This window comes from Tyto alba, unplaced genomic scaffold (genome assembly GCF_018691265.1).
Source record: "Tyto alba isolate M040663 unplaced genomic scaffold, T.alba_DEE_v4.0 Super-Scaffold_40, whole genome shotgun sequence".
Taxonomy (NCBI): domain Eukaryota; kingdom Metazoa; phylum Chordata; class Aves; order Strigiformes; family Tytonidae; genus Tyto; species Tyto alba.
In genome coordinates, this window is record NW_024881316.1 from 9,146,110 (window position 1) to 9,155,939 (window position 9,830).

Here is a 9,830-nt window from a genome sequence, read left to right on the forward strand (position 1 = left end):
AATTTTTCTCTAATTCAAAGCTTCCCACATTCTGCCTTTTTTCGTTGGTGTCTCTCAACAGTCTTATACAAGTTTTAGATGTAAGATTACTTATGAATTTACTTCCTCTTCCTATTTGTTTCTTAATTAGAAACAATTACTCACATTATTATCTGATTTCACTACCTTAGTTGTGCTGATTTCAGGGTTTGTTGTGTTTTTTTGTTTTGTTTTGTTTTGTTTTGTTTTTTGCTGATATAGTTTTAAATTTTGTCTTTCTCACTTTCTTACCTTCCATTTTCACTTGTACTCTCCTTTTTCCATTGATCCTGTGAGCAAACATTTTCCCTCTTCCCAAACTGCACTGCCAGTAAATTGCAGGGAAAAAAAAAAAAAAAAAAAAAAAAAGGAACCTTGAAGTAATAAAATACAAGCACCTTTTCCTTGCCAAAGAGTAATTTGGTGTTACCAATAATGCAAAATTCCTGAGACTGAGATGACTATTAGATCTCAGGAACAGTTAAAGAAACTTCAGCGTCTTTAACATCCTGTGCCTTAGGCATATTTGTTATAAACTTTCTCTGCCATGGCAGTTAACTAAAAATTCCCAGTAAATTTTCCTATAACGGAACATCTTTTGAGAGTCAGAAGAGATAGAAAAAAATCATTATCTAAGGATGTGTCCTACAGAAAGCCGTTTTCTCATTATTGCCTTTTAATTTGTGTTGGACCTGACAATGTATCCATCATTCATGGCAGTGAGAGTTTACAGGCTATAGTTTCCTGGGAACCCACAGCCTTGCCACTTACTGGTGATGTACGCAGCTCCTTCCTTTGGTAAGTTCTCTGTATCACTTTTTTCACATATTGGTCTACGCTGTACATGGCTGCTCTGTATCTGTAAAACAGCCCTGGGCAGGTTCCACACTCCACAGGAGGGCAAGAGGGCTCTGGAGATCCCTTGTCCTGAAGGGACAGGTGACTGGGCAGGAAAACTGAGAATTGAAGTTTACTGTCTGCTAATTCCAAGGCTGAAAAGAATGAAATCAATTCAATCTCGTAACAAGAAGTATAACGTAAAAGATAGTCATACAGAGAGATGTCATACTCTTATCTTGCAGTTGGATTTCTCTTTCCTTCTTGGTAACACAACCAAATGTTTCTGGCTATATTGCAAGGTCCAAATTTTAAAAGATGTAGAAGATTCAAGCAGCATAATTCTACTTAATTCAATCTAACCTGTATTGATTTATGTTTATTAAGGATCCAGCTCAGTACATAATTAAATGTAAAAACTTATAGAACACAAATACAGGAGGAAAAAATGCATAAAGGAGTTTTTTCTCTGGATTTTTTTTTTCTTTATAACTGAAACAGTGTAACAGCTGTACTATGAATAAATGTCATGAATCCAGGTTATCGTGAAGAAAAATAAAAGCCTATTAGCACATATACCTCCTTGCTCTCTCTCTCCATGTGCCTTGAAGAATGGCAGAAAAGTTTTTGTCCAGAATCCTGCCAGCTGTGGGAGATAATGGTGCTGCAGAAAGCCAACATATCTCAACTGCTGGCTCTTCTATGTTTTGTAACAACACAGCAACGATATCAGGGTTGATCTGTAAAAAGATCAACACAAGTAAAAAGATAGCCAGTGGCGGTTCTCAATGAACCATTGTACCCTTCAGTCTCTTCCTTCCAAGCTCTTTAAAAACAAAATTCCATGTAATGTATGAATGACAGATATTAGTAATCAATTGAATACGTGACTCTAACTTTCCAGAAGAGTCTTGTGGTAGTTTGATATTCCTTTTTTTTTTTTTTTTTTTTTTTTTTTTTCTGCTGGGAATTATGAGCAACAGAGAAATTAAATAAATCTTAAGGGAAACCTAAACCAAAATGAATGATTGATACCTGGTTTTGCTTTTGTCAAACAGGAATCTACCACTGCCACTTTTACTCGTATCAGTGGAACCGTTCATGAAAGAAGGTCATATTTAATGCACATCAGGGAGGGAGACTTGAGCCTTTTCAAAGGCTGGGACTGTGTGGAATTAGACTTTCCAGCTGAACAGATGTAATCTATGTTTTAAGTATTTTTTAATGTTGTGTGTGTACAGTGTACATGCAGCTTATTTAATGTAGAATGAAATTGATCTCAAGGCATAGAATCCATTCTTTTGGTTTCCGTTATGTTCCTTTTCCCCCCATTTCTTAATATAAGTCAGATTTTGCCTGTCATATTCTTTCAAAGCACTTACTTGTGCATTGCCACACTTGCCACAGCTGTCCCCTGTGTGTATCAAATGCAACATGCTACCGCCTGCATTTTCTGTATCTCCAGATAAAATGTCATGCTGTTGCTGCCATGCAGCCTGTCACCTGTGCTTAACTACTTCCCTATCATGGCGTTCACCTCTGACTGCATCTTGGCAGCTGCCAAATCAGTCTTACAGGAACTGTGACAAGAACTGTAGTACTGAGCAAAATATGTAAGGCATACAAAGGACAGATAAAAAAGAAAAAAAAAAGTTGTTTGTGTTTTCAGGGAAAAAAAAAAAAAAAAGTATGAGATCCACTGCTAATCTAACACCAATAAAACCTGTCTTTAAGTAAGCTGCATCTAAATGACCATATCAAATAAAGGAGATATCTGAAGTAATACTGAGCAGGAGTTTAGAAGAACAAATCCAAATTTCTACCCCTGCTTAAGTCATACATTGCTTTTAGCCTAGATTCTCCAAGTTTTGCCTTTATCAGGTCAGGCTTCTCTCATCATGTGAAAGAAACAGGCCATGAACTAGTAGCCTCATGATTAGGAATGTTATTCCTGAGGAAAAACAGTTCTGATTTCTTTCCTTGTAATAAGATGATGGTTTATTTTGTTTTATTCTGATCTTGTCTTCATAGATTCTAATTAATAAATCCTCTAAAAACTGTGGGGAAAAAAAAAAAAAAAAAAAAAAAAAAGGAAACTTAAAAAAAACTCAAACTTTTCCCCATTGAAAATTCTGGATTTGAGTTTCCTGGCTTAAACTCATGCTGTTCTAAAGCTAATGCAAACATGGTTAAGTTAAACACCTGCTGAACTTACTGGACCTTGAATTTCATACAAAAAAGTATTGAAAGAGATACATTTCACCTTACTTAGGCACTTCACCAGTACTTAAATTTAAGTTTCTAGTTCATCAGTTCTAATGTTAAGTGATTTATATTACACATGCTGAGGTAGGTGACTTTAAAGGTTTTTATAGCAGCAGCCAGTTCTCTTACATTACACATCTAACTAATGAGTTTAAGGTGAGATTGAACAGATTGAATGTTGATGCCTACAGTGTTTACATCTGAGTTTATCACCCTGGATTGCCTTTATCAGTGGAGAGATACCTGGCCATTTCAGTCTGTAATTAGTCTGGCCTGGTTTAGATAACTGCCTTAAGATGCTATAAATTGTTTCCATTTCTCTACAACTGCTTTTATGTGAGAAGAGGCAGAGACTCAGTGGTGATGTGCCCTAGGTGACTGTATCCTCAATTCTTCCCTCACTTTCATCTAAAAGTTATGCCTGCAGAAAGGAGATTAAGCAATTTAATTGGGCAGAGGTGGTCTTTCTCCTGAGCTTCTCAAAGGATCTGAATTCCTTCCACATAGTGAAGGTCCCCATCTAATTTAGGAACAAGAATTACAAAGTTTAGGTGCAAGGGAGATGTCTTGGATAACTAAACTGATAAATTTAACTTCTAGTTCCTATCTGAATAGAGGTTACCCAAAAGCAACAGCTGACTGAAATATGAGCCCATAGGGCTTACAAATGTGCTTTTGTCCTTGCCCAGCCAGATCTGCAGTACAGTATAGTCAGGAGCTGACTGCAAAACAAACAGGCAAACCCAACTTCAGATGGATTTGTATTGTGTTAGATTTTATGATTAAAGGCTCATCTACACACATATGAGGAAGCCCAGAGGCACAACAGCAGGCAGGGGAATGAGTTCCCCAATTTGGCCCCTCACAGGCTATCCCAAGAGGGTGTCAGCCCTGTCGGCCGAGTGACACCCATCACCATCAATTGACAGCAGAGGCTTTCCAAGCCACTTTAAAGGCTGAAGGTGGATACTGGTTATAGAGGTAGGGGACTCAATGTGTCATGCAGGGGGGGAGCATTTGGGGACTGTACAAGACTATTATCAGATGACTCAAGGAGGAAACAAGGACAGGGAAAGGGAGGGATCTGGGTGGTTTGTGGAGGAACACAAATTAGAAAATAGAGAGATAAAGAGATAAAAGGGGCCAGATGCCTCTTATCAGGCTGCTGGTCAATGTGTTTGACTGGTCATGACCTATATCTGATCACCTCAGACTGTCTTGTGCTATCATTATACTCTGTTTCTGACTATTTTTCTAAGGGGCTTTATTTTCAGTATGCATGTGTGCACATGGAGGCCTGAGTGCCAGCAGTCAGAATTGGGGACTATAGATCACAAGGACCATGTATCTTGGGTGCCAGTCACTTGAGAGACTGGTGTGGGGCATGTTGAAATATGGTCATTAGCTAACATCCAGCTGGAATAACTGGTGAGTATGACAGAGCGTTAGGAGCCAAGTATTGAAGCAGCTGTAGAAATCAGAGTGGTCTGAGAGCTGACTACTGGAGGATGCAGGAGATCCAAGCCAGCAACTGAGGAGACTGTGAGGTCTGGGGGTCAGAATCATTTTCATGTGTGTGTCTCTGTGCATGAGGCAACTGGGAAAGCAGAGGATCCGGGGGCAAGCTACTGGGTAAACTGAGTGTCTAAAGCTGTCTACTGGAGGGATCCATACTCTGTACATAAATTGCCAACACACCTTCATCCTGAGCTGCCAGAGGTGGAAACAGGACTAAGATATCTGTTACCTGTATTTATGTGAATGTTTCTGTCTGTCTTAATTTGCATGGCCAGCCATGTATGTATATGTGTATTGTGGAAATGTACATATGTGTGTGTGTGTATACGCCTATCAAGGATATGTGCTCAGCTCAGTTTGACAGCTGGCTGGACCTAGGGACATGGTGTTGTGGCAGCCTCACCTTGGTCAGGCTACTGGATTCAGCAACTTGCAGTGAAATTTCTATGTATTTGGTTTCAATGTATTATTAAACTGAATGTTATAAACAGTTATGAGCTTACAGAGAAATGTAAGGGGCAATTTCAATCCTTTGGTTCAGATGAGAATTTCTCTTATATGAGAGTCAATTTCCTCAAATATCAAAACTCAAGGGGTTCCTTCTGTGCTTTATAATACTTTTGTTCAAAAGCTGCAATCTCTGCAAGACGTAGTTGTGAAGTGTGGGAATGAATTTTGTACTCCATTTTCGTTGAAATAACTTTTGGTACTGGATAAAGCTGTGGACAGCCACTTCTTCAGTCTTTGCTAGGCTGGTCGTTAAGTGTGGAATATTTGTGTAAACATTAAGTGAGTCATAGAAGTTTAAGGTTTGAAATTGAAGGGGGGAAACCACCTTGTGGAAAGGGAAAATTGCTCAGGGAGAGGATTTTTAGTATAAAGATAAAAAATCCCACACCTATTTACCTTTTGAAATTGCAGAAAACTATATCCCCATTTCTAAAATGGGAAGTCTATTTCTCTGTGTATACATCTTAGGTTTTATACCACACCCACAATAATTAGGATTTGGCACAATATGTTATAAACGTTGGCTGTTATGGTTATTTCCAGAGAAGGGTAAGCAATCAGAACAACCATTTCCATATCTTCTTTCAGAATAATAAAGGAATCAACAGTATACAAAAGCTGTATTTTTTGTGGGATATTTTGTTCATTTATTGTATTGTATGCTATATGATGAAACTGATATGACCATTAGCTTATCACAGTTTCTTTTAAACATACATCAATTTGAAGTAAGAAGTCACAGCCTTTACTCTTAGCTTGTTTTGAGTGAAAACAAAAACAAGTTTGAGAATTTCACTGACTTAGTTACTGTATTCTTAACCTGATTCCTTTCTTATCCCTATTAAAAAAATGTATGTAGTTCATTATTTTGGCATGATGGAAAGGCTGTGAATGCATGAATTATTTGGTACTTAAAATCATAAAAATTGACATATTAGGCTGGATCCACAATCCATCTACCTTTCTCCTAGCAAAGCCTAGCAGAGGAAGGATAGATGCATGCAATAATTCTTCTTAATGCAAACCCATGTTTTAGAAGCAATCAGGGAATTCTAGAATGAGTATAATCTTGATAGCTCTTGATGGACTTTTCTTTTATGAAAGCATTTAGTTGCTGTCTGAATCCATGTAACTATTTGGCATCTACAAAATCTGTTGTCAATGACTTCCATGTTTTCATTTTTATATCATGATTGGACAGGACATAGTATCTCTCATAAACTTTACTTCGGAGAAAGAAAGATTGTGCAAAATGAAAGTAACTCAAGAACTAATTGTTAGCTCTCAATAAAGTGATTTACAAATGATCCAGTAAGAATGGTTTTGCACCTTCACTCTGTAACCACACTGAAGGCTGCCTTAGAAAACATATGGTTGTCTGACAGGCTTGAGCTATATGATCCCATATCACCTTTTAGATAAGAATCACAGAGCCAGCTAAATAAGTACACATCATTTGCTCAGAAATGTCTCCATATCATTTGACTAAGAATACATAGACTGTCTGCAGAAAAATCAGGAACAGAAGTCAGCCCTCCTAAAGCTCTGTCTATGTTTTTGTGAGAAATAAACCAAATCCTTTATTCAGTGTCTATAGCAGTTCACTTACTTTTGTCACATCTTACTGTCTACTGTTCGTTTGTATCAGATTTAGTTGTAAGCAAGCAGAGTATTTATTACTCCAATTACTTTATTAGGTATTGTTAGGCAGAGAAGTCCTTGAATGCAAGGACCTACTGTACAGTTCATATAAATCTGTATTCATTTTTTTTAAGGGGAAAAATGGCTTTCATTTCTGGCTGATAGAATTTATCTATGAGATATGAAAATCACAAACATATTCATCACAATCCTTCCTTTTCTAGTCCTATTAATGGATGCACATTCTCACTGTGATTGCATCCTGTTTCTATCAATTTATGTACAGGAATGATATGTTCTTTTCTATTAAATATTCTGAAGAAAACATATTTTCAAACTCAGAATCATTCTCGTACTATAATGAATCTATTTTATTACAGTTGAAAGCATGCTACAGAATGTCCATTTCTATTATATTGAAATTCAGTGCAAAAATATCTTTTATTAAAATATAGCGTCTGCTTGTAAAGCAATATGCAGTCTTACAGGGAAAACGAAGAACCATGTGCCTGTGACATTGATTTAACATTTGGAGTGACAAATTAAAAAGATATATTAAAGTGTTAAGGATTAAAAAAGAGATAAGGAAAAAATTACTCTGTCTACTTTTCCATTTACAACAATAATTAGTATCTCTTAAATAATGGTACTTTACTGTATTTCAATGTACATTTAACTATGCTCTTTTCCTCTGAAACAAAGGTGTTTCTGACTTAAGCTCAGAAGCATAGCTGCACATGCCATAGAAATCTGCTGGCCTGGAGTGGAAGTAAGTTGTATGTAATTACCTCTCTTACCGCCACTTCTTTGGACCAAGCCTTTACATCCATTGGCAGTGCTGTACCTCATAGCAAGTTGCAAAGCTGTGCTGTAAGCCATTCGTTTTCTGACTCTGTTCTGTGCCATTAGACTGTTGCCAGTCAGCTGCTCCAGTGTTGTACAGTCAAATGCAAGTTATAAAATGTTATGATAGTTATGTGGAATAGACTGTTGTGGGGTTTGTTGTTGTTTTTTTTGTTTTTTGTTTTTGTTTTTGTTTTGGTTTTTTTTTGTTGTTGTTGTTGTTTTGTTTTTCTTTTCTTTTCTTTTTTGTAAGATTATATCCTTTCCCAGATAGTTGGATTTCTGTGAAAACAGTTTATTGGAGGTTAACACATTAAAAATCCCCAAAACAAGAAAAGCTCAACTCTAGTCTTTCCGGTGAGTGTTACAAGGCTTAAACAATGTTCAGCTCTGTTAGTGTGATGCACAACCATGTTCCCTTGACAGTGTGATAGTGCTGTAGGGACTTGCATCTCTGAACCATATTCTACTAGTATGTGTAACAGGAAGATTAGATAGCTGAAGAATTATAAAAATTACTAATGGGAGTCATCCTCTGAAATCTAAGAGCTACAGCTGCCTGGAAAGCAAGGGCAGGGAGGCAGTATTTGCTTCCACAGCACCAGTCAAAAGAAGAAAAAGGAAAACTTAACAGTGTAAACTGATGGTTGCTGACTCTAGGCTTTTAGTAGCCTAGCAGGTGCTGTGCTGAGCTGCACACAGTGATGGTGGAAGAGTACAGATAAGTGGAATGAACCAGAAAGTAAAAATTGCATGTAGACTGGGATCTGAGAAAGGCCACTGATCCAAATTTTTCAAGTGAAATGAAAGTTAAATGCAACAGTAGTACAAAGCAGTCCTCCTTTGCCTTATGAGTAGATATATAAGACTACAGGTCCTTCACTGACCTGCAGAGGCCAGAAATGGTACTCAACAGTCAATGTGTAAGGACATATAAGCACTCAGATGGAGAAAAGTCAAATGTTTATCTGCATGAACTAACAAAACATTCTTGAGACTGAGCCTAGTCACGTTCTCTCAGTGATGCTGGAGGAATCACTTTCTTTCTCTTTTTCCATCTCTGAGTCAGAGTTTTGGCATGCTATGCAAGGCTGGAGGTATGGCATGATGCAAGCCAGAAACACTGCGACTATGAACAAATGTAATAGGACCTGTGTTGGGTTGATCCTGGCCAGCAGCTAAGCACCCACACAGCCATTAGTTCAATCCACTTTCCTTCCCTCAGAAAGATGGGGAGAGAATAAGAAGAACAAAAGAGAGAATAGTTGTGAGTTGTGAGAAAGTCAGTTTATTAAATTAAGGAAAGAAGGAACAAAAAAATCCACCACAAGAGATGTAAAGGCAATCACCCACTTCCCCCCACAAGCAGACCAATGTCCACCCAGTCTGCAAGAAACAGCGAACTGGGAAGAGAAGATCTTTTATTACCAAACATAGTGCTATGTGGTACAAAATAACACTTTGGCCAGTTCCAGACAGCTGTCCCAGCTGTGTTTCCTTCCAGCTTCTTGCCCAGCCCTGGCCTACACAGGGTGGGAGCTGAGTGAGTTAAAGAGAAAGCCTTGATGCTGTGCAAATACTGTTCAGCAGCAACCAAAACATCGATGTGTTATCAGCACTGTGTTAGTCACAAACCCAAAACACAGCACCTTACAAGCTGCTATGAGGAAGGTTAACTCCATCCGATCCAGACCTAGTGCAGAGTGGTCCAGCTTGTCCCAGGACATTAATGCTGCTCCTTGCACTCTAGTTAGCCCTGCCTACCCTGGACCTGGTGTTCAGGTGTGTTTCCAATTCAAGCAAGATTAAAATTCAAGTCCCAGGAAAGATAGGTGAGCTTGTCAGTCTTTGCTGTTTGGGCAGCTTCTTTGGAAGCCACATGTGCCCTCTGGATGTCTTTGAAGAAGCTGACCGAAGATAGCGGTGTGGGAAATAACCTAGCAGTGCATTATACTGAAAATATGTCCTGTTTTACCCTGAATTGTTGCTTCCTTGGACAGGTCAGGGTTACTTAACCCTTGGTACCAATTTTCTCACAGACAACCTTGCCAAAACAATGTTATTAACCAGGCCATTCATTATTAGTCATATGGTCACTTCCTTCTGTGGGAATATCTGCAAAACTGCCTATGAAACAGACTCCTCAGATTAACCCTGGCTTTCCTGGGGAAGGGGAAACTCTGCAGGCTTCCCTGAAT

General features: G+C 38.3%; 1 pseudogene; it reads right to left on the reverse strand.

Annotated features, from left to right (window-relative positions):
* LOC116960942 overlaps positions 1 to 7,668 on the reverse strand; it is a 98,581-nt pseudogene extending 90,913 nt beyond the window's left edge.
* Between the last annotated feature and the right edge of the window lie 2,162 nt (positions 7,669 to 9,830).